This window comes from Dipteris shenzhenensis, chromosome 4, assembly GCF_047967505.1.
Source record: "Dipteris shenzhenensis isolate YYH24624 ecotype China chromosome 4, Dip_SZ_1.0, whole genome shotgun sequence".
NCBI classification, from domain to species: Eukaryota; Viridiplantae; Streptophyta; class Polypodiopsida; order Gleicheniales; family Dipteridaceae; genus Dipteris; species Dipteris shenzhenensis.
In genome coordinates, this window is record NC_141599.1 from 26,635,641 (window position 1) to 26,642,240 (window position 6,600).

The following is a 6,600-nucleotide window of genomic DNA, read 5'->3' on the forward strand; positions in this document are numbered from 1 at the left end:
GGTGCCTTATACTCCTCAACAGAATCCTGTGGCTGAGCGAAAGAATAGATCAATGATGGAAATGGTTAGATGCATGTTGAAAGGCAAACATTTGTCTAATAAGTTGTGGTTGGATGCGGTCATGTGTGCAAATTACATCTTGAATAGATGTCCTACAAAGGCATTGCAGACTCACACACCTTATGAGGCTTGGATGGGTCATATGCCTCACATTTCCCACCTAAGGACTTTTGGATGCTTAGCTTATGCTCATGTGCCTTCACAGAGATGCACTAAGTTGGATGATAAAGCTGTTAAATGCATTTTTCTTGGGTATAGTTTAGAGAGCAGGGGCTATTAGCTTTATCAGCCCCGCATGGGCAAGTGTTTTGTCAATCACGATGTTGTGTTTGATGAATCTTGCACTATGGCTTTGCTGGATTGTCAAAAATAGCCCGTTGTTGATGCCCTAGACATATTTGACAGCTTGATGCCTTTGTTTCCATCTGATGCTTGAGATGATGTTCCATCTGAGGTTGTCCCTCCTCCATCTTTTAGTCATTTATAGCCCCATGTGCATGCAGAAATTCAGCTTGATATGCCTATCATTGATCAGGATCATTTGCACCAAGCTCTTGACCAGGAAAGAGTAGAAATTCAGGAGCCTAAAAAGGTACCCCGTTGGCTCCTTGACACATTAGAAGACAGCAAACAAGACACTCCTCTGCTAGCCCATATGAGAGCAGGTGTCCGAAAAGAGCATGCTAGTTTTGTTGCTTATGCTTTGGTTGCTACAGCATGCAATGAAGAGCCATTATGTCATCAAGATGCCTTTCAAAATGATTTTTGGATGAAGGCGAATTGGATTCTATCCATCATAATGACACTTGGGAGTTGTGTGATTTGCCTTATGGCAAGAATGCCATTGAAACTAAGTGGGTTTAAGAGATCAAACAGAGCTGATGGTTCAATGGACTGTTACAAAGCCCGTCTTGTTGCTAAGGGCTATGCTCAACAACATGGCATTGACTTTTAGGAGACTTTTGCTCCCACTTCCAATATCATTACCATTCGCATTGTTATTGCCTTTGTTGCCCACCTTCATTAGCAAATACATCAGCTTGATATTAAGACAACTTTCCTTCATGGGCATTTGCAGGAAGAGGTCTATGTTTCCCAACCTCCTGGTTTTGAGATTGAAGGTCTTGAAAGCAAGGTATGCCGCTTGAAAAAGGCCCTCTATGGATTGAAGCAGGCACCTCGGGCTTGGTATTTGAGAATTCATTCTCATTTGCTCACACTTGGCTTTCAGAACAACCCTATAAAGGCTACCCTTTACATCCGCAAGCATGGGACAGATTTGCTAATTTTAGTCCTTTATGTGGATAACGTGCTTGTAACTGGGACACATGCTCAGCAAATCGCAAATTTTAAAGTTGATTTGCAGCAAGACATTTGCTATGTCTGATCTTGGTCTTCTGCACTACTATCTGGGCATTCAATTTACTAGTAGTAAGGGGGGCATTTTGATGTCACAATCCAAGTACATTGGACAGCTTTTGCAGTGTTTTCAATTTGAGGATTGCAAGCCAGTATCCACACCATTAGAGACTGGTTTTCACTTCTCTTCTGAGGATGGCAGTGGTACATGTGATGCCACCCTCTATCAACAGGCAGTTGGTTGTTTGATTAACCTATGCCATACGAAACCTGATCTACAGTATGTTGTCTCACAGTTGAGCAGATATATGCACAGCCCATTTATGCACCATTGGCGTGTTTTCAGATATCTTAAAAACACTCACCATTTAGGCCTTCTTTATGGGGCTGATACTTCACTTGTCATGCATGGGTTCACTAATAGTGATTGGGCTAGTTATTCTGACACTCGTGTGTCACATAGTGGCAATTGTTTTATGCTTGGTACTTCATGTGTTTCTTGGTTCTGCAAGAAGAAGAGTACAGTTGCTACTTCTAGCTATGAAGTTGAGTACAGAGCGACTTTTACAGCTATAGTGGATTGTGTTTGGCTTCGAAAGCTACTTGCAGATCTTTGTGCATGTTAGATTGCTCCTACCGTCATCTTCACTGATAGTAAGAGTGCTTTGGCTGTCGCACGGAATCCAGTTTTCCATGCTCGCACAAAGCACATTGAGGATCACTATCACTATGTCAAAGAGCGGTTATCAACAGATGATATTTAGTTGTCTTATGTTCCCACTGAAGACAACTTGGCAAATCTTTTCACGAAGGCTCTACCTCGACCTAAGTTTGGGGCTTTTCGGCAAGCTTGAAACTTAGTATCTTTTGTAACTTGATCTGTTGTACTTTGTACACTCATAGGTTGCTATATCCTATGGGACGAACATGTGCAACCATGACACTAGATATTTAGGTATCTTGAGCCATGTCCAGGATACTTCAGCCCATACCATGGAGGGAGGTTTGTAGGCTATCTCATGGGCTATCCATAGATGCCACTTATACCTTGGTATGAGCCTTGTAGGCCTAGTTATAGTCAGTTAGGACTATTGGTACAGTTAGTTTATGTACCATCTAGGTTAGTTAGGACACTAAGTCCAGTTAGAGCAATTAGCCCTAGGGTTTTGTTATGTTGGCTCTCCCTTGAAGCTCCACACTTTAGTTTTGCAGCAATCTATTACAGCATCTCATTTTTCTCCATTGTGCTTCCATATTTGAGCTTCCATTGCTTCCAACACCCAACACTTTTAACTAATGCCAATGCTAAAGTCTTCTTTCAAGGTGGTTTATCTCACCCTTTCTTTCTCAAGGGATCCATTAGGAAAGGACGCCCCATTGCACCAATTCTTGTTGCGATTCCTACATATGGCCCAAGGTGGCTCAATCCATCGCTAGACAATTAGTAACACGTTCAAGGGAATAGAGCTATCTGATGGTAAATGATAGTGACCAAGAGTGAAACAAAAAAAATCTAAAAATATCAGAGCAGTATGTGCATGAGTGAGCACAATGACTATGCAATGAAAGAGCCCTGTCCAAGTCCTAATGCCTCTATCTTTCCCATTTTCCACAAAACAATCCGCCCATGGGACATTACACTCAAACAAATGAGGTACATAATAGGAATAGATTCTTTAGCCCTACATCTGGTAAACCGACACCACCTCTCAACTTTGGTAACTAAAGAGGATGTAACACATCTAACACTTTGCCCCCCTCCTTAGGCCATAAGAGGGCATGCAAAAAGTATTCAATTTCTATCCAATGACTCTTATTGAAGTCACATAGGGAGGCAAAATAGGTAGTAGAAGCTGCCTGCACATCTTGAATCAATAGGACCCTAGTATTTTCCCAAACAATTTCCATACCAAATCCCACATCTTTTGCGGGATTTTCTCCTTAAACCAGTCAAAATATTGTCTAAGGAGTAGGCCCAAGCCTCTAGGAGATACCCGACGACAATGCCCTTTTCAATCCATTTAATCAAAAGGTAGTAGCCGAATCTAAAAGGGAACTTTGATCAATCTTCAAAGTAAATGATTTAGACTAATTTCATTTAAAACTCAAGGTCTCACAAAATTTTGCTCAAAATATTACAAAGTTTGACCACATTATTTTGACTCTCCCCAGAGAAAGCAATTATGTCATCTGCAGAGAGCTGAGGGAAAACCTGCCTGCCCAAAGGCAAAACTCATGCAGGTATGAAAGAGTGTGTTCATGGTTTCTTGTTAACATTGTGGGTTCAAACTTAATCTTGAGATTAGTGGAATCTTGGAAGGGGTGTGGTTGTTTGATTTCTTTGAGAAGGAGCTCAAGCTTGCATGGTGATGCAAGTCTTTGGTGTGGTTGGGTAGTTACCATAGAGAATGAACCGCTTGCTTTGTTGGATCTACCACGAGCTTGGGTGTCTGTAGAGAAAAGGAGTGTGCTCTCGGTTGCAAGTTTGGGAGGCAAGGTTGGCTTGTTGGAAGTCACTATTGGATGTTACTTTACCTAGTGATAGGGAGGTGGCTTTGATTTCTTTGATGAGAACTTGGATCCCCAAAAAATGGCCATCCAATTGTGTGGTCTTGTTGGAATGACAAGTGAATCAATGGTGTACTGGGAAGACGAGTTTAAGAAAGGTATCCTTAAGGCTAATCTATAGAAGGCCATCCTTCAATGCTAAGTGGAATTTAAGATGGAGCCATGGTTGATGGGAAGCTTGCCTCAAGGATATTTGGAAGGGCTACAAGCTAGTAAAGCTAGCTTTTTCTTGTGGAAAGTTTTACATATGTGGTTGCCGCTAAGGGATAGATTGGCTAAATGGTTGGGGATTAACCCTAGTTATCCACTGTGTGGGGTGGTTGTTGAAGATATATACCATCTGATGTGGTCACGCCTAATTACCAAAATGTTATGGTGCCTTGTGGAAGGTGTTATTAGAAAGGTGGACTTTATGGCGTGCTTCTCCTTGAAGTCCAATGAGAGGTCAGTTCTCACTGGAGATCCTATCAACCTTGGCTACTTGTTGGCTATGCATCCATGCCATTGTGTTTCTGTTAGTGTGGACCATGCGTAATTAGATTGTTTTTTTATAAGTTGGGGTGATTGGGATGGTATGGACATTGATGGTTGCTATGTTGAAGTCTAATCTGCTAGACCTTAGTGTGGTTTTTGACTTGAGAGATTCATTGGTTAGATCTCATCTACTTGAATTGAACTCAGTGTTTTGCATTGTTAGGTATGTCCTGGCTATTATTGCACTGTAGGCCACAAGCAATTTGCCCTTATAGTTGGCCACATTTTGCATTTTGGTCCTTTTGGGGGGCTGACCTCCCCCTTTATAAATCGGTGTATTTTTCTTTATTTTTTCAATAAATGAGCTTAAATAATCTCTCCTCACATTTTTCAAGCCTTGCTCTAGGATAATTCCCTCTCCCAATCTCTTTCTCATTTAAGCATAACTGAGGATGCTAGGATGGTTGCTCCTAAAAATTGGTTTTGTCTTCATTTTTGTCTTTTTAAATTCTATATATGGCTGAAATAAATCCTTTGTTATACTAAAAGGCTGATCAAAATGCAACACATTAAGAGAATGAAAAAATCCAAAACCTAAACTGCACCATGCTTGCACAAACCTTGACAAAATGATCAAACCAAGTTGCAACCTATGGATGTGATAAAATATCCTCGTTGATGTAAACCCTTGTTGCACTAAAAGTCAACTAAACACATTAAGAGATAGAAACGTATCATAATTGTACAAATGATTTATAAAAAAATCACAAATGCATTAGAGAAAAGTGTCTCCAAGCAAACATCATATAAGAGAGTAATACCAAGTCATGCCACATGTGTTATTATAGAAGTAATCCCAAAGCTCTAGGCATAAATGGCATCACAAAGATTCAATCTAGCACACGATTTGTCCTAAATACAATCCTAGGTGCTTCACATAGTGTGTAGGAGGTTAATTTAGCTAGTCATAATAATATAAAAAATATGAAAAATTGGCCATCCAAAACCAAGATCTATGAACAAGATATGATTCACACTTATGCTATGTATGAGCACAAAAACAATGCCATGTGGAGAATTTGAGATTTGGTCAAGATGAATACCTTAGACCAACTCTTGTTGCACTCTCTTTTTCCAACACTTGCCATTGCTCTATTACTTCTATTGAATTCCTTGTATTCATCTCGTACACAATAAATAAAGGTGACATTATTGTAGTTCTATTTGGGATATTATTGTAAGCAATTCAATTCATGCCAAGCTTATATTCCATTGGTTGGATATTTCTATGCAAATTTTCCAAGCTTTTGTTGACTATCTCTAACAATCCATCATGTTTTTGACATCGTATTGCAACTTTGGTCCAAATTTACATCACAACCTCTTCCAAAAATAATTCAAGATTCTAGTATCATTATCACACGTTACATTGTGAGCAGTCATCAAATATGCAAATACTCACTAACCATATCTCAACTACTAGAGCAACATTTGTTGCCAACAATAAAGTAACTAAAAGAATATCGATGTCTACTTGGGTGTCTTACTCTTCCATTTGCAACCAACATCACTTGTTGAGATTTTGAAAAGTCTTAAAGGCCTCCTAATAAAGAGATCCTAGATGGGTATTACAAAAGTAAAGTGAGTGGAGTTTGTCAAGAAATCACCAAAAAGTCAAGAGGGTCTTCTAAACGTCATCGATGTGAACAAGTCCACTCTCCCACTTCATGCTACATTGGAGGAACGGGTATGCCATAATGAAAACAAGTGGATTGCACTAAAATGCTCAGTAAAAGGGATAAAATCTATAGTTGCTTCAATTTACGCTCCTACTAGAACTCAAGACAAAAAGAGGACATGGGAAGCTCTCAATATTTTGGATGGGAATGCCTGCAGTCATTCTTGGTGACACTAACATGTTAGAGTCCAATTCAAATAGATGGCATGGCAAAGGGACTATTATTAGAGGATCAAAACTCTTGAGCTGGGATGCTTTAGCGAACACTTTACACTTAGTTGACCTGGCACTCAATTGTATGTGGTCAAATAGACAAATCTAGGATTTAAGGAGGGAAGAAAGACTAGACAGAGCTTACATGTCACAAGATTTACTGTGTATGGCTACTAGGATAAATACTC